This window comes from Rhinatrema bivittatum, chromosome 7 (genome assembly GCF_901001135.1).
Source record: "Rhinatrema bivittatum chromosome 7, aRhiBiv1.1, whole genome shotgun sequence".
Taxonomy (NCBI): Eukaryota; Metazoa; Chordata; class Amphibia; order Gymnophiona; family Rhinatrematidae; genus Rhinatrema; species Rhinatrema bivittatum.
Window position 1 is genome coordinate 61731188 of NC_042621.1, and position 25950 is coordinate 61757137.

General features: G+C 42.5%; 1 long non-coding RNA gene across 1 annotated transcript; it reads right to left on the reverse strand.

Moving 5' to 3' along the window:
- Positions 1-2601: 2601 nt before the first annotated feature.
- On the reverse strand, positions 2602-25721 carry LOC115095362. Its single transcript, XR_003857749.1, has 3 exons — positions 25649-25721; positions 9249-9361; positions 2602-2664 (listed from the first exon to the last, which is right to left on the reverse strand). It is a non-coding gene; the product is annotated as an uncharacterized LOC115095362 (long non-coding RNA).
- Positions 25722-25950: the final 229 nt, after the last annotated feature.

The following is a 25950-nucleotide window of genomic DNA, read 5'->3' on the forward strand; positions in this document are numbered from 1 at the left end:
ATGTCATTTCAATTGAGAGCACATCCCTAGTAATTTATGCACATTTGCCAGTTAACTTACATTCCAAAATTATCTCATATGAAAAAAAAATCCAACCCATGTTCATAAAACTGTACAGTTCATATGCAGTATGTAGAACTCTTTTCACAGCTACATAAAACCCTAATTCTCATTGTCTAGAAAAGCTTCAGTTTCTTTTTGACTTTGCTGCTTCCTTCTCCTGAGTCCTTTGTGTGGAGAAATCATACTATTCACAATCAGTATAGCAGTTCCTGAAGCAAGAAAGTTTTGGTCCTTGGGGGTTGAGGGAAGAGGAGAGAACCAGTAGGCGGCGATGGAACACGTTGACAGCTGTGATGACTAGGATGAGCCCGATCACAATGTCGTTCAGCAGCTGAACTCTACAAAAAGAAAACATGAGAGAGAATTGGTCAGTGGTTAAAATGAGTATCTTTCAGACAGGCCGATTTCAGTACGGTGCGCTCAGGCCGAGCGCACCTAGCCCCCATTTGGACGCGCGTTTTCCACACGCTGTTACCCCTTACTGTATAAGGGGTAATAATAGTGCATGGAAAACGCGCGTCCAACCTCCCCCGAAACTAATAGCGCCCTCAACATGCAAATGCACGTTGATGAGCCTATTAGTTAGTCCCGCGCAATACAGAAAGTAAAATGTGCAGCCAAGCCGCACATTTTACTCTCAGAAATTACTGCCTGCCCAAAGGCTGACGTTAATTTCTGCCGGCACCGGGAAAGTGTACAGAAAAGCAGAAAAAACTGCTTTTCTGTACACCCTGAGACTTAATATCATAGCGATATTAAGTCGGAGGCCCCAACAATAAAAATAAATAAATAATCTTTAAAAAAAAAAAATCTGCCCGCGGGTTGGAAAACAGATGCTCAATTTTGCCGGCGTCCGTTTTCCAAACTAGTGGGTTCGACAACAGTCGCTGGTAAAATTAAGCGTCTGCTGTCAAACCCACTGACAGCTGTTGCTTTTGCCAATAAGTAGGCGCTAGGGACGCGCTAATGTCCCTAGCGCCTCCTTTTTACCGCGGGCCCTCATTTGCATACAGAATCGCGTGCCCAGAAGAGTGGCCTGGGCGCGCGTGTCGGGAGAGCGGGCACTTGCCTTGGAGCGCCTGCTCTCCCCTGCATTTTACTGAATCGGCCCGTAAGTGCGGTGATCAGCACATTCCAATGCAGCCCATGCACAGCTTTGACCAGGTCTGGTACCTGATTTAGAGGTTTATAAAAATCCAGAAGTAAATACATAAAATGAATTGTATAGGAGAGACACACTTCTACAGGTACAGGTTGAGTCTCTCCATGGAACTTCCCGGGAGTTTGCAGTGCTCTTCACATTGACATTTTTCACCTCATCTCTGGACTTGTTTTCACATTTTAAAAGCTTTTTTTTTTGTTCGACATTTAAATGTTTTCAGAGATCCTGTATTTTTTCAGCAAAACGAGGGGAGTAACAACAGTAAGCAGTGGGCAACAATACTTCTATCCTTAACATTTATGCTAATTTGAATAGACTCTGACCACTTACCAATAAGCTTTGGAAGCAAAGAACTTCACTTTTTGAAGGACCTTAACATATTATTTTATGTTCTTTCTACTGGGAAGCCATCTTTAATATTTTTCTTACCAGATGGACAGAGAATGTCTGAGTGAATATAAAATCTCGCCTATGTACCTTATTTCGTATCACGTAACACAAACCTTAGGAATGTGATTATTCCTTGCTCTTAACTGCAAAGAAGGCTATTTTGAAAGCCATTTACCCAGGTAAATACCAATTTATCTGGGCAAATCAGCCTGTCTGTAGATTTCCCCTCCTCTGTCCGAATAGAGCATGTGTAAACATTTAACAGAGTTCAAAATTGGCATTTCCTGGGAATGTGTTCAGGTCAGGAGTAAATAGTGCATATGCCGGCTTTCGCACTGAATAGCGCCACCGTGAAAGGTGGTGCTATTCGGCGTGCTACTGCCGACGATAATGTTAGTAACATTATCGCCGGCAGCAAAGACACCGCAGACTCCTCCCCTCCCCCTAATTTGCATTCTATGGCATGCGATAAGCCTTTGATAAATGACCCCCCTATGTTGGTTAGTTTCTCCTTGAAAAATAGCTACGATGTCTGCATGACAAAGGTTTGTGAACTTTGCAACTATGCAGTCTTCTCAGAGTTACCCCCAGGAAGAATAATTTTCAAAGGCATTTGAAATGGAAATGGCCTGTTATAAAAATTGCCCTCACCAATAATAAAGGCAAATTTATGCAAGCATTCCTGTACGTGTGCAAGTTTACCCAGACTGAGGACAGGCACTCCTGGGGAGCAGGGCTGGTGAGGGGCTTGCACTTATGTGCGTAGTTTTGCATTTTCAAAAGTAAATGTGTAAATTTCCTCAAAATATTAAAAATTGATTTAAATTACACCCATATTTGAAATTTTTTGCAGGCCATAACAAAATAACCCTTTATCTGTAGTGTTGGAGGTTTCAGAATTTATCTTATGTTTTAACATTATCTAAAATATATAAAAATGCATTCTAAAACTTTCAGTCCTGCTGAAATACTTACATTTGTGAGATGCAATGAGAAGTTATCAGTGCATTACTGTACTGTATGTGCCCAGCAGTTACTACTGCTCTCAGCTGGAATAAATATCACAAATTTAATTTTAGCTTTCAAAGTGAAAAGAGACAACAGTGTTGTTCTAAACTAGTAAGAAAGACAGGAACATTAGTTTGTGCCCTGATATGGGCTCATCCACATCCAGGGCAAAGCAGTGGGCAGGAACAGCGCACTAAACTAAAAGGAGCTATTATAGTAGCACCAAATCCTGTATGTCAGGATAGGAAATAAAAGGAAGCCAGTCTAGGTCTTCAAAGAGGTGGCTGAAAAAGTAAGAGCAAAGAGATTATCATTCACAAAAATACAAAGGCTCTCAAAAACAGGAACACAGGGTAGAATATTTGGCAAAGCTGAAAGAGGCAAGGAGAAGAAATCAGGGCATCGAAAGGTAAAGTGGAAGAAAAAGAGGTAAAATGACGGGACAAGACTATTTTTTTCCAGGTACTGTTTATCAGTGAAAAGAGGAAAACCCAGAGCAGGAGCAGCATGTGGAAAGAGCTGAGGAGAGAGCAGAAATATTAAACAAATCTTTCTGCTTGGTGTTCACTGAAGGACCTCAAATTGTTAGGATCCAGGAGAGGGGTAGATGCGCCACCATTTACGGAAGAGAGGGTTGGCGTGCAGCTGGCCAAAGCAGGAGCTTGGAGATGCACTGACGGGGGCCGCTGAAGGACCTTCTTCCATAGATCCTCGGAGGCAGGAGTGGTGGAGGGAGCTTATGGTCGCTCGTCACAAAAGCGCCAAGAAAGAAGATGTATGAAATACAGACCAGTTATCCTTACCTCAGTGGTGGGGAAAAATAAATAAAAGGGAGGGCTAGGGAACTATTTACTCTGTTCCCTTTTGTTGAATCTGTCGGCGATCTAGGATTCATTTTTGATCAGTGTTTGTCTTTGAAACCTCAGTTATCTGTAGTCATTTGGTCTGGCTTTTTTAAACTTCACATGTTTAAGTATGTATTGCTTCAGGAGGACTTTCGATCTGTGGTACAAGACTTTGTACTGATAACATAAGAAATTTCCATTCTGGGTCAGACCAAGGGTCCATCAAGCCCAGCATCCTGTTTCCAACAGAGGCCAAACCAGGCCACAAGAACCTGGCAATTACCCAAACACTAAGAAGATCCCATGCTACTGATGCAATTAATAGCAGTGGCTATTCCCTAAGTACACTTGATTAATAGCCGTTAATGGACTTCTCCTCCAAGAACTTATCCAAACCTTTTTGAACCCATCTACACTAACTGCACTAACCACATCCTCTGGCAACAAATTCCAGAGCTTTATTGTGCGTTGAGTGAAAAAGAATTTTCTCCGATTAGTCTTAAATGTGCTATTTGTTAACTTCATGGAATGCCCCCTAGTCCTTCTATTATTTGAAAGGGTAAATAACCGATTCACATCTACTCATTCAAGGCCTCTCATGATCTTAAAGACCTCTATCATATCCCCCCTCAGCCGTCTCTTCTCCAAGCTGAACAGCCCTAACCTCTTCAGCCTTTCCTCATAGGGGAGCTGTTCCATTCCCCTTATCATTTTGGTAGCCCTTCTCTGTACCTTCTCCATCGCAATTATATCTTTTTTGAGATGTGGCAACCAGAATTGTACACAGTATTCAAGGTGCGGTCTCACCATGGAGCTATAGAGGCATTATGACATTTTCTTTTTTATTCACTATTCCCTTTCTAATAATTCCTAATTCTGTTTGCAGTAGATTATTGTAATTTGCTTTATATAGGGTTGCCTATGGGCACTACAGGTTTTAAAAAGATGCTGCTGCTTGGATGGTAGTTTCTTGTGATTTGCATGATCGTATTACACCGGTGTTGCATCACTCTCACTGGTGTAATTTAAAGCAATGTGTTAAATTTAAGCCTTTAACCATTTATTTATTTATTTTTAATTTTTATATACCGAAATTCCTGTATGAATTACAAATCAATCCGGTTTACATAGAACGGCAAATTGCCCGGAGCTTACATGCCTGACCAAGGCTTTTTACATAAAAAGGTAAACAGTGAGTCTCCAAAACTTTACATATAACGATTAAACAGTGAGTCTCAAAATAACAATTAATAATAATTACAATTAATAATTAATAATTAACAGAAAAAGTTGTGCATAAGGCTGTACATGGATTGGGTCACTCTTTCATTTCGCATATGTTAGTTACTCAGGTAAACATTTGCTATGTGTATCATCTATCAGAGATTGTCACCAAGAAGAGAGCTTTTTCTATGAAAGGTAATTCAGTCCATAAAATTGGACCAAACAACCTGCAATCTATGGTGGATCATAAACTTTTTCGTAAACAGAGGCAAATTTGTTCTAAACTGATTTTGCTGTTACTATTTTATGTATCTTATTGTTATTTTATGTCTATTTTTAATTGCACTTCGCTTAGCAGGAGATTTTCTTTATAAGTGGTTTATCAATGATTTTAAAACAATTAATCCGGCGTGTTACAGGATCCAAGGCAGCATAGTTTTTTCAAGAGACAGATCCTATCAAATAAATCTAAATAATTTTTTTTTTGATTGGGTAACTAGATAATAGAGCAAGGGGATGTGCTGGATGTTATTTACATGGATTTCAGCAAAACTTCTGATGGTGTTCCAACACAGGAGGCTGATTAACAACTTTAGCAGCCTGGGGGTGAGTCCTAAGATGTTGACTAGATTAGAAATTGGTTGCGTGATAGACGACAGAGGATAGTGAAAAACAGAATTTACTCTAGAGAGAAAAATGTGCGTCAAGGGGTGGGTCATGGCAGTAGTTTGTTCAATATCTTTTTAAGTGAGATTGCAGAGGGATAAGATGGGAAAAGCGTGTCTTTTGCAGATGACACTCAGATCTGCAACAGATTGGACACCCTTAAGTGAGTAGACAGAATGAGCTGAGAGAGCTTGAGAAATGGTCAAATATTTGATAGTTTTCAATGCAAAAAGGTGCAAAGTCATGTATTTGGTGTTCAGAAATCCAAAAGAGCTGGATGCAGTGTCGGGGTGAAACGCTGATATGCACTGACCAGGAGAGGGACCTCGAGGTCACAGTGACCAGAGGACATAACTTTGAAATTGATTAGGGGTGTTTGAACTCAACACAAATAACTACCTCCCCTCCAAAGAAGAAAAAGCAAAACTTAATGGGTTAAATTCATTACAGAATTTAATATAAGATAATCATATTGGCTCATAAACTTCTGCAGAATGATTCCATTCCCTGGTTCGTACTACGAATTTGCAAACCCAAGCGAGCTTTAAGATCTGAGAGCAAGAATTAAAAAAAACAAAAAACCTTCTATTAATGTAGCAGAGCCTTCTCGGTGGCAGCACCAGAACTGTGGTACTCTCTTCCTGAGCAGTTACCTTTGTTAATGCAGCAGAACTTTGGGGGAAAAAAGTCCAGCCAGCAGCAAATGTGAAGAACTGGGACGCTACTTTCATGACAAAATCGCAACCATCTTTCTCCGATTTCCCTTTACTCCCTCCTCGCTCCCAGCTGCTACAGGCGCTGACCCACCCTCGTCCTCCTTTAACGACCTTGAACTCATTTCATCTACTGAAATTACATCTATCCTCAAAAAGATGAAACCTGCGACTCATCCATCAGACACTATCCCCACCAAAGCCCTCCTCACCATACCTGACATTTCCAAACCCATTGCAGATGTTATCAATTGCTCCCTCTCCTCAGGCATTGTCCCTGACCCACTCAAGCATGCTGTGGTCAAACCACTGCTCAAAAAACCTGCACTTGACCCCAAGGACCCTGCCAACTTTCGCCCTATCTCCAATCTCCCTTTCATCTCAAAAATCATGGAGAAGGTCGTCAACTCGCAACTTACAGAATTCCTTGAAACTCACAACCTTCTCCACCCCTCTCAATTTGGCTTCCGTAAACACCTCAACACTGAGACCCTCTTACTTTCCTTGACTGACTACTTACTCAGGGGAATGGATCAAGGTCACAGCTACCTTCTTGCTCTACTGGACATTTCAGCAGCTTTTGACACCATAAATCACACCCACCTCCTTGCCCGCCTAATCGACATTGGCCTTTCCGGCACAGCCCTTAAGTGGTTCTCATCCTACCTCGACAATAGGAAATTCACCGTGAAAATAGGCAATGCTGAGTCCTCTCACTACACCCTCGCCCAAGGAGTCCCCCAAGGCTCCTCCCTCTCTTCTACCCTCTTTAACATTTACCTCACCCCCTTGTGCAAACTCTTATCAGAACTTGGCCTCAAATTCTTTCTCTACGCTGATGATGTGCAAATCATCATACCCATTCAAGGCTCCCTATCTGACACCCTTGAATCCTGGGGAAACCATCTCGCTGCCATCAACTCCTTACTTACCAACCTCCACCTCGCTCTAAACACTGCCAAAACTGAACTCCTCCTCATATCCCATCAGCCCCCTACTAATCCTGCACTCTCAATTGACTCTGCTATCAAGACTCCTCATGCACAGCCCTGCGTAAGGAACCTGGGGGTCCTAATCGACCAACAACTGAACTTCAAAAAACATATCAGTGCCATACTCAAAGAGGGTTTCTTCAAACTTAAAGTCTTAAAAAACCTTAAACCTCTCCTTCACGCTAGTGACTTCCGCACTGTCGTCCAGGCTACACTGGCATCCAAGATGGATTACTGTAACTCCCTCTCTCTTGGCCTACCCTACTCCTCCTTAAAGCCCCTCCAAATGCTACAGAACACTGTAGCCAGAATCCTCTCCAACGCTCACAAATACGACCACATTTCCCCCATACTGAAGGACCTACACTGGCTCCCTATTCCCTCCCGCATCCTCTTTAAATCCCTGACCATTATACATAAAGCCTTATATTCCCATCACTCCAACTGGCTGGCAGATCCCCTCCAATTTGCCTGCTCGAATCGGCCGACAAGGACCACTAACAAAGGGTCCCTCCATGTGCCATCCCTAAAAAAAAGCGCACCTCACAGCTACAAGGGATCGGGCGCTCTCCATTGCTGGACCTATGCACTGGAACTCACTCCCAACCCACCTCAGACTTGAACCTTGCATCACCAAATTCAGAGCCCAGCTCAAAACCTGGCTATTCAAACAAGCCTTTCCCCAACACCCTTGATGAATATTGAATTGTGATGGATCATGACCTGAATTTGACTATGACCTTGTTCTTATGACATTATAGTTCACTTGTTGTTTGTTCCTATGCTTCTCTGCTCTCCTTATGGTTTTTTGTACCCCTTAACCTTCCCCTGTTACTTGTAATTTCCGTTGCTTTTGTTCCATGTAAACCGAGGTGATGTTTCGACTAACATCGGTATAAAAGACTTTTAAATAAATAAAATAAATAAATTACCATTTGACGGCACACAAAAGTAGAAAATATTTTTACGGCATGCTATTATATTTATGCTATTTCTGATTGATTCATTTTATTGTTTTATATTGTTTTGTGTATGTGCACTTGTAGTCCGCTACCAACTACTGGAGGTATGTGTACAAGAAATACATTTTAACTAATAAATAAATGTCCAGAGAGAGAGGTAATGTGGACATGGGGAATACTCATGGCCAAAACAAAAACTGGAGTATCACTCAAAGTCCCACTAGTCATTCTTCCTCCCATACCCCACAACCCCAGCTCATCCCCATTAGTCTCCTCTCCCCACCTCCCTCAGCCCATCCACATCACAGACTTTTGCACCCACCCTCACCTGTCCCAACCTTTCTCTTTCACAACCCCCTCTTTTCTCTCTTGTTGTCCCAATCTTTTTCCTCCTCTCCCTGGTAGACCTTCTGAGCAGTTCTTGCTTCCCTCCAGGAGTGGGCCTCAGTGAACCTGCTTAGTCCTCCGAGCACTATGGCCTGCTTCCTAGACACTCTGCTCGGTCCTCCCAACTCTATGACATGTACTTCATGCTGGTAGTCATACTGTTCTGGTTTGGACTCAGATATATTCCAGCCTCATGGTCAGTACCTTGCCAGAGCTTTGATTTAGTCTTTGGTGTAAGTCTTATTCCTAATCTCAGCCTTGTTCTTTCATTCTGGTCCCATTGGCCTCTAGTCTGAATGGTATAGGGTGTGCATTGAAAGCTGTATGAGATGAGGCTGAAGGACCTAAATATGTATACTGTAGAGTAATGATTCCCAAACCTATCATTGGGGACCCCCCCCCCCCCCCCCCAGCCAGTCAGGTTTTCAGGATGCAATGAAGGAAGTATATGCAAATCTATCTCATGCATATTCATTGTGGGTATCCTGAAAACCTGACTGGGGGCAGGGAGGGTGCAAGAATATTTGGCGCCCTAGGCAAACCTTCAGTTACGTTACCCTCCCCCATTCCCAACGTACTTCTCGGCAGCAGCCCTGGCAAAACATTTCCTTCTTTGGCAATATTGGCTGTTCCCACAAAGTGCCTCTTGCTGCTTGGGATTCTGCCATCCCCAAAATGTTGGTGCTCTGGGCGACTGCCTAGTCTGCCTAAGGGAAACACTGGGCCTGGCTGGGGGTCCTTCAGGACAGGTTTAGAAATCTCTGCCCTAGAGGAGAAGAGAGATGGAGGGATGTGAGAGAGGCATTTAAGGTATTCATATTGCACCAGAAACAAACCTTTTCCAAGGGCAAGAAATCTGTAAAACTGGGAATCGTGATGTCACGCTCCAAGGGGGTAGACTCGGGAACAAAATCAGGAAACATTTTTTTCGTGAATAGGGTGGTGATGCCTGGAAAGGAAAACGGTAATTGAATTAAAGACATGGGAAACACACAAATGAACCCTACTGACGAGAATGTTAGTGCAGCATTAGGAATTCTGCTTGGAATGGCAGTTGAGCCCCAAAATAGCAGTGACTGTGCTGCGTTGTGCTTCTAAGAAGGCATGGGGGTAGCCTGCATGGAGTAGCAGGTACAACCTTAAATAGAAGGCATGGGGGTAACCCGCAGAAGGCGGCAGTTACAGCCCTAAACATCTTGCTGGACAGATTGGACGGGCTTTTTAAATCTCCATCCGCCATCATTTATTATGTTACTATTTTACGTTTATAGCTTTTTATGATTCACTTACATTTTCTGGTAATAGGGAAAAGTGGCGGCCAGGGAAGGCTCTGGCTTTGGCTCTTTTTGCAGGGGATGGGGTGAACCAAGGGCCCTGGGGATAATGTTAAATCTTCTCTCATATAAACACAAATATCGTTGCCCACAAAAATAAGAGAAAAAGAGAAATACAATGCACGAATTTAACAAACTCTTTCAAAAACAAATTTCAACAATTTCAATCCAGCAAGAAATGTAAACATGTGCCAATCACAAACATTGTACAAAAATAGCTAATAATATAATATAAACCATCTGCTGGAAAAGCCCCTCCCCCAATTCCCCTATATTCTAAAAACCACACAATTACCAACATGCACTCCTACTCACTCATACCATACCAACCCCAAATATAAAATAATAAAAGAATAAGACAGAAAAATACAGAAGAGAAGGAAAGTGAATGTGAATGTCTTCAGAAACTCCAATTGCAAGATTCTCATTGAGTTGCATAGAAGTCTCTTCAAAGAGTAATGGTGCTTCAACTATAACTCACCAGTCTTCAATACTTCTCGCCTCCTTCTCATACTGTATAATTTCATTTTCTCTAGCATGCCCGACAAAGAATTTTTCGTTTCACCCTCAGGGCTTCCTCCTGAGAAACTTAAGACATACCTAAACCCTTAAACAACATAATATATCCTCTATCAATATATTGTAAACCTTCACCCTTCAATAATGTCTCAAAAAATCAAACTTATGCATTGTGGCTAGCCCATGGATTTTATTTTGGTTTTGGGGGTAAATTTATTTAGTTGATATTTATATTTGTTCGTAGAGAGTGAAATTCTTCACTGGAAAGTGAAACAGTGTTTGAGCGACAATGGATTCATAATGTCATTTGGAATAAAGACAGCATATCAAAAAGTTCATGTTGAGATATTTTTACCATCTAAGGAGTATTATGTTGTCTAAGGGTTTAGGTATGTCTTAAGTTTCCCCTGAGGAACCCTGATATCTGTGGGTGAAACGAAGAACTCTGTCGGGAAAGCTAGAAAAAAATGGAATTATACAGTATGAGGAGGAGGCAAGAAGTATTGAAGACTGGCGAGTTATAGTTGAAGCATCATTACTCTTTGAAGAGACTTCAACCGCAAGATTCTCTTTGAGTTGCATAGGAGTTTCTGAAGACATTCACATTCTTTCCTTCTCTTCTGTATTTTTCTGTCTTCTTTTATCATTTTATATTTGAGGTTGGTATGGTATGAGTGAGTAGGAGTGTATGTTGGTAATTGTGTGGTTTTTAGAATATAGGGGAATAGGGGAGGGGCTTTTCCAGCAAATGGTTTATATTATATTTGATATTTTTGTACGTTTATGTGATTGGCACATGTTTACATAGAAACATAGAAATGACGGCAGAAGAAGACCAATTGGCCCATCCAGTCTGCCCAGAAAGCTTCACACTTCTTTTTTTTCTCATACTTATCTGTTTCTCTTGGCTCTTAGAACCAAAGGTTACTATTTCCCTTCCAACCCCACCATTAATGTAGAGAGCAGTGATGGAGCTGCATCCGAGTGAAATATCAAGCTTGATTAGTTAGGGGTAGTAACCGCCGCAATAAGCAAGCTACACCCATGCTTATTTGTTTACCCAGACTATGTAATTCAGACTATGTTATTCAGCCCTTATTGGTTGTTTTTCTTCTCCCCTGCCGTTGAAGCAGAGAGCTATGCTGGATATGCGTGAAGTATCAGTTTTTCTTCTCCCCTGCCGTTGAAGCAGAGAGCTATGCTGGATATGCATTGAAAGTGAAGTATGCATTGAAAGCCACATTAACTATCATCAAATATTGAATAAGCCTAATAATTGGTAATACTTATAGCCTTTGAACTGTCCGTTAATTTTACATACTCTTACCCACCCCTGGGGTTTTTTTTTAAAATTTGGAGATGGCAGCCCTCCATCCTTCCGGTCCATGAAGGTGGAACACCAACCACTGGCCACTGGCATCCCGCTCCGTGAATGCCTCTGTGGCTACTGCCACTCCGTGCAGTGTTTTGCTGCCTCCTCTTTATACACGTCCTCTAGACCTGATGGACCTTATCTGTTACTCTTGGCCCTTAGTAACCTTTTGATTCTATTTCCCTTCTACCCCCACCATTAATGCAGAGAGCAGTGTTGGAACTGCCTCTAAGTGAAATATCTAGCTTAATTAGTTAGGGGTAGTAACCGCCGCAATAAGCAAGCTATACCCATGTTTATTTGTTTACCATTTCATGATGGATTAAAATTGTTGAAATTTGTTTTTGAAAAATATTAATTCTTGTATTTTTTTTTCTCATTTTTGTGGGTAATGTTGCGTGTGCTTAGATTTGCCCGGTTCAGGGAGGCCATGGCCCTGAGATATTGGCAGGGTTTGGGGGAAGTAGAAGGGCTTGGGGGAGGCCCTGAGATAGTGCCTGGTCCTGAAGAAGTGGTGAGCGGGAATGTTTCTGGGGAGGCCCTATTCTTTTAAATGTAAATGTTTATTTTGGTTTGGCAAAAAACCAAACTGAAAAAGTTACTAAACCAAAAAATGAATACCAGCCAAAATTAAAAAAAAACAAAACAAAACAAATTTTTTTTGTGTGTGCACATCCCTATTGTTGATAGTGTTTTCAGTGCACACTAAAAACACAATTTGCAAAATTTGACAAATTATATGTATGGTAAAAATATATACACATTGGGGCAGATCTTAAAAAAATACGCACGCGCGAACAAAAGTACGCGAGATTTTAAAAGATATGCGTGTAGCCACGTGTATCTTTTAAAATCCGGGGTCTGCGCGCGCAAGGCTGCGCAAAATCGGCAGCCTACGCGCCGAACCACGCAGCCTGCCTCCGTTCCCTAAGAGGTAACTTTTTTTTTGTTCCACCCCCCGGCCTTACCTAAATCCCCCCCCCCACCTTGTTTGATGAAGTTACGCCTGCTCCTGGCAGGCGTAACTTGCGCGCACTGACTGGTCAGGCTCCGACACGGGCCACGCCCCTGGACCGCCCCGGACCACAGACACGTCCCCGGACTGCCCATTTTAGCAAGCCCCGGGACTTACGCGCGTCCTGGGGCTCTGCGCGCGCCGGTGGTCTATGCAAAATAGGTGCGCCGGCACGCGAGTGCTCTGCGCGTGTAAATCCTGCAGGATTTACGCGTGCAGGGCTTTTAAAATCTACCCCATTATGCTTTACAATGTGCATCGTAAAAGAACAGCATATGCTAAACAAAATAAAAATGAATGGGATAGGTAAGATTATACACAATATAAATCTGAAATAACATAATTTTTTTTTCCATACACACCCCTATGTATTATGTTTCTTGCCTCTTCCTTCAGGGAGAGTAGAAGTAAACTGTATGGTATCTAGCTAGGATAGGTTAAAGAGACAATCCAAACTACACACAGTCTCATCTTCTCTTTTTACTTCTTGAATTGGCCAGAGATGTCCCAGCTTGACACTTTGGAACTGTGCCTGGTATATTTAATGAATGTACTGTAATTTACTGTTGGCAATGACCACATTATAAGTGGCGGGTATTGCCTTTAAATTAAAAATTAGAAATTAATTTTAGGAATTAGAAATGGGATGATACAAAATCAGTGACCCAGGAATCACAGTCAATGACCCCTCCTGTTTTGATGATACTTGAGTCTCTTAAATCATTACCCAAATAATTTATAGTTACAAAATACAATCCAGGGATTATGTATTGAGGATCTGGCAAGGAATTTTTCTGAGCACTTGCACAGTCCACTTCTCTCCCCTGGCTGAAGGAATATGTCTTGCCCCTCTCACCAAGAGACACAAGTGTCTGTGGCAGTTCTGATAAATATCTCTTCCTGGACTTATGCACATGCTTCTCTTTCGGCAGGAAGGTGGAAAGGATACAAAATTCACGGGCTGCAGAAAATATGAACACAACCAGATATTTTGTGGTTTGAAGGGGGATCAATTCAACTTTAAAAAAAAATTGCACTCAATTTTGCTAGCAATAGTCTATAATCATTAAGGATGAGCAGAAGACAAAAAATGTATCTATTTGTTTCATGGCAACTTCAATTTGTTTCATTTGTTTAAAAATAAGTGTTTTTTTTCATTTGCCATTAAAGTCAATAGGGGAAGCATTGCAGCATATTTTGAGTTCCAGAACTGGGGTTTTTCTCAAATTCTCCTGAACCTTGTGGGAAGAAACCATCAGAAGAGGAAAGAATTCCAAGGTAGCTAGACTGGTCAAGTGGCACCAAAAGTGGCATGAGTAGCCAAAGACACTGTAAAGAGGCGAAGGGGTACCAGCAGTAGCATTGTCGGAGGAGCAGAAAGCATCAGGAGGGTACCAGCAGTAGCAGGAGTTCTCTAAGGCATTGTCAGAGGAGCAGAAAGCATCAGGAGGGTACCAGCAGTTCCAGGAGTTCTCTAAGGCATTGACAGAGGAGCACAAAGCATCAGGAGCGTGAAGAACACCTCAAGGCTTCAAACGAGGGCACCAACAACATTGAATGAACCCTTGAGTCAAAATGAGCGGCAAAGTGGCACTAAGAGTAGCACCAGCAACCTAGGGCGCAATGAAAAGGGAACAAGGCAGAAAAGCTGGCAGAAAAAAAACCGTCCAAGTGCCTGTGGAAGAACCTTGGAATGTTTTGGAAGGGAAGAATGAAAACCAAAAGCTGGATCGGAGGACACATGCACATCAATTGTCCAAACAGTAAAAGGGAGAATATGGAGATGGCTTAAATATGTGAGTACTTCTACAAAAAACATTTTTTTGGTAAAATTACGGGAAATGATATCAGATTATAAAAGTGCTCCCAGTCTCATGGGCTCTTGCCCTTACAGGGCTGCAACCCTTCTCATGTCTTTAGCACTATTGGATCACGTCATCTACCTTTTCCACGTAAAATTTTTCTTTTCTCCGTGTCAACTGTGAAAAATATAACCCAACTTACCCAATAAAATTGCTTATTTAAAAATCTTATTCTTATGTGAATCCCTCTACTTAATCACTTATCTTTTTTGCGATGCATATACTGCTTAATTCTCCTGTTAGTTTTTTAATTCGCCTCCTTGCTATCAGCTGTTCTTCCGCGAATTAAAAAACTAACAGGAGAGTTAAGCAGTATATGCATCGCAAAAAAGATAAGTGATTAAGTAGAGGGATTCACATAAGAATAAGATTTTTAAATAAGCAATTTTATTGGGTAAGTTGGGTTATATTTTTCACAGTTGACACGGAGAAAAGAAAAATTTTACGTGGAAAAGGTAGATGACGTGATCCAATAGTGCTAAAGACATGAGAAGGGTTGCAGCCCTGTAAGGGCAAGAGCCCATGAGACTGGGAGCACTTTTATAATCTGATACCATTTCCCGTAATTTTACCTAAAAAATGTTTTTTGTAGAAGTGCTCATAAAATAATTTTCTGCTTGTTAGCAGTAGTCCTCAAGGGATTGTTTTGTTTGTTTATGGTAAACATTTTTGAGGAAGTGAGCCATTATTCTAAATTAAATATGTGAGTTGAATGTTACCCAGAACAGTCAAACGCTGAACAACAGAAAGAAAGTGTGAAGGAGACCTTCCCAAGGAGACATAGCAAAATACAGTAGAGAGAGCGAAGAAAGGTTGAGGCCTCATGTGGGAAACCACCATCATACTGGCCAGAATCTGCAGCGGTGGCTTTCTTCCACGAAAGTCTTAGGTGCCAACTGAGGTATGAAAAGAGATTGAATGAACGACTCCATCTTACTCTTTAATTTGGTTTATAAACAGATGGACCTTTGTATCTATAGTCTAGTGGTACTGAATTCCATCTCAGGGGCAGCTTTTCCTTATGGCTGCTTCTTCAGCTAGGGCTGTGGAGTTTAGTACAGCTTATCAAACTACAGTTGGAGCTGAAACTAAAATATTGACACAAATCACACTTGCCCTGGGGTTTCAATGGTGATTTATCCCTACATCCACTTATCACCACTGAAAACAAAGGTTAAATCTTGTATATGTCATTGCATAATCATTTTGTAAGAGGCATTTACTTAGAATATTAATAAAAGGCTTTCAGAGCTGCATACAAACAACATGAATGCCTTTGGCATTAATATGTTATCACCCACATAATAAGAATGATGTGAATGTATAATTAAAAATCATAGCCTGGGAATATTCTGTTTATTTCTGAAAGAGAACATGCTAAATCAAAATTTGAGCTAATAGCCTACATTTAGCTTTTACAAGATATCAAGCTAGTAAATTATTATAAATTATGCACAATATTTGATTACTTTTAGTGAATCAGATAATATGCAAAAGCGCAATTAATACCTTACCTTTAGCCTACTTTCCCAAAGAGAGAAACGGTTTATGAGATCCTAAGAACATAAGAAATGCCATACTGGGTCAGACCACAGATCCATCAAGCTTAGCATCCTGTCTTCAAATACAGGTCACAAGTACCTGGTAGGATCCCAAAGAATAGGCAGGATCCCGTGAGTGACAGCACTCACCGGCGCCTCCCTCTGCAGCATGAAGCTGCCTGCCCGACGCTGCTGCTCTCTGAGGCAGGAAAATTCCACCAACGTGGAGCAGACACTGCCGCTCTCTTCCTATTTCCTAGGCGTGTGCATGCGAAATCCAGCTTCCTTTAAATGGCCTGCAGCACCCTCGGATGATGTCATTATCGCTTGCCCTATAAAATGGCTCTCAGCCGCTCAGTGTTGCCTCAGCAGGGTCTTTGGTTCCAGTATCCAGGCTTGCTTAAGCCTGCACTTCTGATCAAGGCTTCCATCTTCAACCTGCATCCAAGTCTTCAGTCTGGTTCCTCATCTAGCTCCGTTCCAGTCTTCGGCCTCGCAATGTGCAATCCATAAGCCTTGTCAAGCCATTAGCCTTGCCTTTGCCAAGTCTCCAGCTTCAGCCTTGCCTTCATCAGCCTTAGCCCTGACACAGTCAAGTCCACAGCCTCAACCTTATCCTTGTATAGACTCTTGGATTCTATCATAACCTGTCCTGTGCCAAGATTTGCTCACCTGCCATCTGCACAAATATTAGGACCCAGCCCATGAGGTTGAACAAATTGTGCCATGGCAAGAGGAGCTCACGTCATTTGCAACAGATTGCTGAGGCTATGAGCTTGGTGAACGTGTCCCCGCGATGGGCAATTGCTGCCTTGATCACCCAGATGAAGGAGCAAAAAATGGAAATGATTAGTCTCCTGCACCTGTTCATGCAACAGACCCAGCAGCAACTCAATCAAGTAAAACATTCACTACAGACGTGTCTTAGTGCCTAGATATGATATGTCAGCCTTGGGTTCCAGTTCTAGCTCTGGTGGATCTTTCACCCATTCGGATGTTAGAATCCATGATTCAGCTTCTGCCACCTCTGAGGTATAGTGGTGATTTGTAAGATGCAATTCGAATTACAGCCAGCTCATTTTTTTTTTTCTGACCATGTCAAGATTACGTATATTCTCTCCCTGTTGGATGGTCCTGCTCTTGCCTGGGCTTCCCCCTTGTGGGAACAAGATGACCTCTCAGAAACTTGGATAACGTCTTACAACAGTTTTGTCTGATTTTTGACCAACTCGGCCACCTTTCGTCCACTGCTACAGAAATTCTTCATATTAATCAAGGCACTTGCTTGGTCAGCAAGTATGCAGTGGAATTTTGCACCCTAGCTTCTGAACATGGTTGGGGTGAAGACAGCCAAACTGCCATTTTTTGGCAAGGGGTTATCTGGGAGAATAAAATACAAATTAGCAGTCCGAGATCTTCCCCTGACCCTAGCAGCACTTTTTGGCCTGGCTATTCAAATAGATCTCAGATTCTAGGAACAAGCTGGGGAAAAGAAGAGCTCTTATTGCACCATACCTGTGGCTCCTAGGCTTCTAAATCTTTCGCAGCCCATTTTGGAATTGCCGAGGGTTGTGACTTCCGAAGAACCTATGCAATTGAGTAATACCCAACTCTGGCTCGACAAAAAGCAAAGACAAAGACAGAATAACCTCTGCCTCTACTTCACAGCACAAGGACACTTTATCTGTGGATGTCCCAGGAGACCTGAGAACTCCATAAAGACGAGTTTAGTTGGAAGATCAGTCCTTCAACATCCTGCTTCCTCTCTGCAATGTATGGTATTGGTATTGGCTCAATTCAGACTGATGCTTTGGTAGACTCCAGAGCTGGGGGTATCTTTATACAGGAATCTAACCACCCCCTGTGTCATTTAGTCGGTCTGCGGAGAACCTTTGCCTGGCTGTTTGACCACTGCATCCTTGCCTATTACTATGCAGTTTGGTTCTCACTAAGAAGATCTTAATTTTTATGTACCATCCAAGGCATCCAGTCCTCTTGCACTTTGATCTACCTTGGCTCTGACTCCAACTGGCCATTTACTGGAGCACCCTACAGATTGATCATTGAGGGTCCATCTTGTCAGGAGCATTGTGCTGCCTCATCTTTATCTCCAGGCACTTTGCCTCGAACCTCTTTGCCTGAAATACCAGATCTGCTTCTCCAGCGCACATTCTTCTCCTGCTTTACGTTGTCTTCCTGCCAAAAGACCCTTGCCTGTCAATCAGGATCAACACCTGTCTTAGTCCAAGCCTACAGTCTCAAATGGCTCTTCAGTTCAGTCTCGAAACCAAAGAGTCTGTAGATCTGTGTCAGGGCTGCCTAGGCCCCAGCTTAGTCTCCTCAGAATCTGAAGTGAGGAGGGGGGTACTGTTACGTTTTGTCACCTGCAGCAGGGACCCCATGAGCAACAGCACTCGCCCTCTATCCAGCACCTCCTGCACACTGCCGTCAGCCTAATGCTGCCACTCCCTGTGGCAGGGAAATGCTGTCACCATGCAGGAGATGCCACCGCTCTCTTCCTGCTTCCTAGGCGCAAGCATGCGCAATCCAGCTTCAGAGTGCCTGTGGCGGGAAAAGCCCTCAGATGTCATCATCACTTGCCCAATAAAAGGGCTCTCAGAAACTCAGCCTTGCCTCAGCAAGGTTTCCTGGTTCCAGTATCCAGGCTTGCTTAAGCCTGCACTGCTGGTCAAGGCTTCCGTCTTCAGCCTGGTTCCAAGTCTTCTGGCTTCAGCTTGGTTCCAAGTCTTGCTTTGTTCCAGTCCTCAGCCTTGCATTGTGCAAGCTCAGCCTTGCTCAAGCCATCAGCCCTACCTTTGCCAAGCCTTCAGCTTCAGCCTTCATGAAGTCTTCAGCCTCAGCCCCATCACTGTCGTCCACAGCCTCAGCCTCAACCTTGGACTCTGTCATAGCCTGGCCCATGCCAAGACTCGTTCATCCACTGTTGGCACAAATCTTAGGACCCAGTCCACAAGGTTGGACCCAGTCCACAAGGTTGGACTGGGTCCACAATTGTGGCACGGCAAGAGGGGCTCACGCTCACGTCGTTTATAACAGGTCCAAGCCTTCTTCCTTGCTCATAACCAGGGATAAGCGGTGGCTTTTCCTGATCTACATTGCTAATAGGAACTTGTCGAAACTCTTTTTAAACTCAGCCAGGCTAACTGCTTTCACCACTTTCTCTGGTACAAAATTTACTGATTTCGTCTTCACCACCTCCTACGAAAGGGATGCCTGGAATGCCCTTCCGGAAGAGATGGTGAAGGAAAAAAAAAAACAGTAAATGAATTAAAAAAAAAAAAAAAAAAAAAGGCATGGGATAAACACTGTGAATCCCTAAAAGCTAGAGGTGGAAATGAAGAAAAGGTGCATCGAGGTAACCTGCACAGAGCAGCTGCTACTGCCCCTAATAGCAAGTTTGAGATTTACAACCCCCTAACCAATTAGATTTCATGATTTTGATGCAACTGCAACATCACTCTCCACTTTGACGGTGGAAGGAACATGTCAGGGTCCTGACTTTTGCTGTCCAGGGTACTAATATGCAGACATTAGGGAAAAAGTGTGCAGGAGTGCTTTGACAGGCAAGTCCAAAAGCATTGCATGTTCAAGCAGCATTGTCTGAATGATCAAGAAGGCTGCTCACCCTGAAAAAAATGTTGATAGCAGTCATTTTGATATGCGATTTATAGTGCTTGGTTTTCATTGTCCATATACTACCCTTAACATAAGGCTTGAGGATAACTTGCACCGAGTGGCAGTTTCTACCCTTCACAGAAACTTGGGGGTAATGTGCACCGAGCAGCAGTTACTTCCATAAGAAACTTGCTGGGAAGACCGGATGCCATCTATACTATGTCACTCTGTAAATACAACAGTTTGATTGTATCGCTATGTCTGAGAGCCTTCCTAATAACTTTTGTGTATGATGTCCTATCTAAACTAAAATTTCCAAACAATTCAAGGAGGGCATGAGGATTCTGATGAGAGGTTTTTTGTTTTGATCCATGCATGTGTGTGAGAGCTGCAGATACAAGTGTGTGCACATCCAGGAAAGCTTCCTCTATTAACTCTGCATGCAGCTTTAAAGTTTTCCTTTCCAGAAGATGCAGGAAATTAAATTCTTGGGCAAATGATGCCCTGTTTCAAAATGTAGCCAGCAAACAAACTTGCAGGCTTTTTGTGCCTTTTTGTCCTAATTCTGCCCAAAACCTTAGTCTGACTGATTCTTAAGAGAGCTACTCAATGACAAAGGATAAGGGATCAATTCTAAGCTTATTTCTGTGTTTGCCTTGAAAAGTGGAATAGACTGTGTGCTTCAATAGGAATCTGCAGCAATACCACACTGAATGCCACTTGTGATTTTACATAGATTAGTAATATAAGAGGCTATTGTATTAACTACATTGAATGTTCATATAGATCACAAGCAATCTGGTTGTAACAAGGGCATAAACCATCTAGAAATACTATTTCACTGATTTAATTGAGTTGTTCCGACCAGCTGTCTGTTTAAAAAAAAAAAAAATCTTTTGAATAAAACCTGTTCAACACCAAATCACTTTAGCTTATAATTACAATAATGCCCGATGGACAGGACCTTTATACCCCATTTTAATGAAAGCAGTGTTTCCCAATCTGGTGCTTGAGCCTCACCCACCAGGTCTGGTGTGTAGGATAGCTGCAAAACATATGCATGAGAGAGATTTGCATGCAAATGTATCCCATGCATACTCATTGCAGACATCCTGAACACCAGACCTGCTATTTAATGATTCTACTATAGAGGTTCAAAGACCTTGACTTTACCTTGGACCTTTAACTCCTCCAGAATAGAATTAAAGAGATACAGCTAGAAAGTGCGTCATCTGTTATGGATTTCCATGTCCTTAGGTTTTTCATACTTATGAAAACCATAACAAAAATAACATGATGCAATAGTTTTATGATGAATTGCCAGCATCTACTGTGATGGCTATACAATAAGGAACATTTTATTATCTGTAAATAACATCAGTCTTCCCTTAAATAATTCTGGTACAAATATGTTGAGCTATCACCATGTAAGATTAAATATTTGTTTCCTAAGCTTTGTAATAATATCATTACTATGAATAATAATATTTTATAGATACATTGTTTTGTAATCTATATTGAAAGTATAGTTTATACAAAACTTTGAGCATGTGGTGATTAGTGGCACATGAAGCTACATAAATCATTATTCAAAATGAAGTATTTTTTGACACTGGCTGATCCTCAAAATATTTTCAAGAAATTCAGATCAGACTCTTGCTATTCCAATCTATAGCAAGTCAAAGTAAAAAAAAAAAAAATTAAAAAATTAATGTGATACATGTCAGTCACACCATTAAAAATTATACAGCAGCAAAACGAAAGCAAACATCATAACAGGATGCCTCAGACTTTAATAATGCCAGCGATAAAACTCATGCTAAAAACGTTTACTATGACCTTGAAAAAAATGTGCATTCATGTTAAAGTGCTACTTAAGCGATGCAATAAGGATTAGTATAAAAACAGCAGACTCTGCAGCTCTCAGCCCATGGGAATGCACGGGAATGGTGGCAGGGTAGGAGGGTACAGAGAAGTGGAAGCAAACTACAGTCCCAAAAAGGGATGGGGTGAGCCAAGAGGACCTGCCTGTGCAGGGTCAGAGGAGGCTTCTATAGGCTGGGCTTTCCTCCTGAAAGGGTCAGCTGGCTGTGGAGCAGGTGTGCCAAGAAGGGTAAGGGTGGGGGTAGGAGAGGGAGAAGGCTGTTGTAGGCTGGGAAAAGGCTGACACCAAGCAAAAACATTTTAGATAATGATATGGCAGTACTGGAACAGGGACACTCACTGTGTGAGCATAAGACAGCAGCACAATGAAAGAATGTGTGTATCAGACAGAGAGAGTATGTGTCTGTCTTTCTCCCTGACACAGAAAGACAACTAGATACATACTTTCTCTATGACACCCCTTACACTGAGAGCAAGAGTGTGTGTGTCAGAGAGAGAGAGAAACAACCACACACATCCTCTCAGACACAAAATGAATGTCTGAAAGAGTGTGTGGGGGTATTTGTGTCTGAGAGACTGTGTGTTTCTGACACTGGCTGGCAGTGTGGTTGTCATATTACTTAGCTATTGGTTAAAGAGACTTTAATACCAGACCAGGAATTCAAGATGTAATTATGAGAGATAAAACCAGACTTGGGGGCAGATTGCAACTGATTGCATGGATGGAAGAGGGCATGTAGTTTGCTCACTCCTGGTCTAGGGTATGTTTTACTTTTTAGTTATTTAGGAAAAATGTGAAATTTATTTTGGAGACTTTTTTTGGCTCAATTCTACCAGGCTTCAGGTCACATTTACCTATGAAGGGTCAGTTTGGCATGCTTTTGGGGACTGCTGAAACACACGTTGCAAGGAAATTGCACAAGGGAGTCAGACAGATACCTGTGAGCTGGTTTTTGAAAAAAATCCCCCGGGCTGATATTTTCCTACAATCCACCCCTGCTCATGGGCAGTTGACTTTGCATCAATGTGGGCAGTTAAGAAATTGCCCACCAAATCAGGGGTCCCCAAACTTTTTAAGCAACATTTCAAATCACTGAGAGGACTGGGGGAGCTGTCCCACCTTGGTATTTCAATGGACGGGGTGGTGGTGGGGGGGGGGGGGGGGAAGGAGGTCAGGAAGGGGAGAGGTGGTTTCCCTTAGTCTCTAGCCATTTCAGTGTTAGAGATATTGAGGAAGGGTGGAGGCTATCTGCCCTCTGAAAGGGGGGGGGGAGGTATGAATAGGGTGGTGTGTTTGTGGCACCCACGCCCATGTCACACTCACCCATTCCTCTCCCACTTGCACATCCCCATCCAATTTACTTCCTCTCTTTCCTCCTCTTTTCCTTTCATCTCTCTTTCCATCTCTTACTCCTTCTCCCTTCTCTCCATCCCTTTCCATCTTCTCCCCTCTCTCATATTCCCTTCCTTTCACTCTCCACCCCCTCCTCTTGACCTCATCTCACTCACACTGCCGCCTTCTAGCCTAACTCCTCCCGCCTTGACCGGGCATCCTTCTCTTCTGCCGGAGAGCACTGGAAACCCCTGGCACTGCAATATCTGTGGCACCGCCTCCAGGGCCAGTGGAAGCACTAGGTGAACTAACAGGCCAATTCAGTAAAACATACGGGAGAGCCGGCGCTCCGAGTTTGAGTGCCCGCTCTCCCGACGCACGCCCAGGCGCTTCTCCTGGGCATGCGGTTCTTCATTTAAATTAGGTGTCGCGCTAATAAGGAGGCGCTAGGGACAATACCGCATCCCTAGCACCTCCTTATTAGTGGAAGCGGTGGCTGTCAGCGGATCCGACAACCGTCGCTTAATTTTACTGGCGTCTGTTGTCGAACCCGCTGACAGCCATGGATTCGGAAAATGATAAAATTGAGCCTCCGTTTTTGACTTTTTTTGGATTTTTTTTTACTTTTGGTGCCTCCGACTTAATATCACTATGATAATAAGTCCGAGGGTGTACAGAAAAGCAGGTTGTTTTTTTTTTGCTTTTCTGTACACTTTCCTGGTGCTTTCTAAGGCTGCACATTTTACTTTCAGTATTCTGGGATAATAACTAATAGGCTCATCAACATGCATTTGCAAGTGATGAGCGCTCCACGCGCTATTATTACCCATTACAGCATAAGGGGTAATAATAGCATGTCTAAAATGCGTGGCCAAACCGGGGCTAAACTGTGCTCAAAGCAGAGCACACCGTTGTGTATCGGCCTGTTAGTGATTTCCTATGGCATCACGGATTTGGAGGCAGCCATCTAGTGCTTCCACTGGTCCTCTCAGTCATGGAACCAACACTCTGTACGCTGGTGCCAGCTACAGGGCAATGGTAACTGAGCAGCCTTCTTCCCACCTGCGGGGGTCAGAAGAGGGAAGTGTGTCATGGGCCCGTGTGGATGGGAAGATGGAGGCCCAATCATAGCAGATGGAAGGAGCAATAGGGAGGGGCTGCGTGGGGGCCAGAAAAAAAAAACGGACTCTGAGGTTGCGGCATTGAGAAACAGGAGCAGCATTGGCAGGACCTCCTGGGAGAAGAGAGGAGCCGCATCTGTTCCCCAAAGAAGAGAGAGGAGATATCTCCCAGTGTCACGTGGGCCCACAGAGAAAGCCGCTGCTGCCTGCATGTGCCAGGGAGAGAGAGAAAGAAAGAGCATGTATGAGAGTGCATGTGTGGAGGGGCAGCCTGGTGGTTAGATCAGCAGGCTGCGAATGAAGGAAACCAGGGTTCAAATCTCACTGCCAATCTGTGTGACCTTGGGTAAGTCATTTAATGCTCTATTGCCTCAAGCATAAACTTAGATTGTAATCCCTCTGTCTACCTACAGTACCTAAACGTAGTCTACTTTGAAGCTCTGAATGGTGGAATATAAATAAAGACATTTAAATTAAAACTAAATATATATGTGTGTGTGTAAGGAAGAGGGCTTATATGTGAGAGAGAGCTGCGTGTGTGAGTGATAGAGCATAAGGGGGAGGGGAGAGCATGTAGGTGTGTAAGAGCATGTGGGAGAGAAAAAAAAGTGCATGTGTGAGTAAGCGAGTGTGTATGTGTGAGAGACAGGAGAAAGTTTGTGCATTATAGCTCCCCTGCCATTTCTCCTCATGAATTTATGACAGAAGTAAAAAAATTCCCAGGGATATTTTGTATCCTTATTATTGGGAATTATTTGATATGTCTATTGTTTTGAAATATTTTATTGATGCTTTGAAAAGTTTTCAAAATGTACATGAATCTTTAATTATTGGATGTTCTATTTGCCAACTTTTTGAAACATGTGTTCCTTTTATTAGTATGATTTTATTATGATCAATATTTTGTATTTCTTGATTTTATTGTTTGATACTTTGAGGAATGATGTTTGTTTTTCTATTGTTGAACTGTATACAGTGTCTGGCTTGCTGCAGTTTTCATTTTCTATCTGCACATTTCTATTTCTGCTTTATGGTCTCTCTATTCTGTATTTGGTAAGGGTCTGTCTGAGTTCTGCATGTGTGACTGAGGTGAAACTTTTTTTTTAGTATGCACCTTTTTTGCAGCAATCTATAGCGGCTTGACTTCTCTTCTATCAGTGAGGATTGGGAATCCCGCTGGCTCTTCCATCCCCTCTGATACTGATAACTTGAGCATGTGCAATAATTGCAGGTCACATCTTTTCATGGTTGATCTTGTGATTTGCAAGATCAGCAGCAAGAGAAGGTGCCACTCTGATTTTTTCACATGCTCAAGGTGCTGGTATGGATGGTAAGAATCAGAGTGGGTGGCAGTAGCTGAACACGCTCCCATGGCTCCTCCTCCTACTGCTGAAGGCCAGATGTAACCCGCCTCTCCTCCTGCCAGAACAGGTTGGATAAAATTCAGCTGCAGGCCCAATGTGATCCATGGGTCATAGTTTGGGGATGCCTGCTCTAAATTATATATGTAAAATTCTGTGTACTAGAACTATTATACCTATCCAAAATGAACATATTACATAGTCAAATATGGATCTTACAGGAAGGGTATTGCTGTAATTAAAGCATTTTTGACTCACCTGTCACTGAGTCTGCATTGAGGATCATCACATTCAAAATTCTTTGACCCTTTATAGATCAATAGAGCTGCCGCCCACAAATAGCTGGAGAATGATGGAAACTCGCTGAAATGTTAAAATAATATTGTTACAAATGTGCAAGTGAAAGATGTACATTATGTACTGAGTTATGCTTATAGGCCCTCCATTGGTTTATGACTATCCACTTAATTCAATTTTAGCAAGCTTGTTCTTGAATAAAATATATAAAATATTTATTCATGAAAGTTACAGTATCTTTTTCACTCATAAAAGTTTCTCTA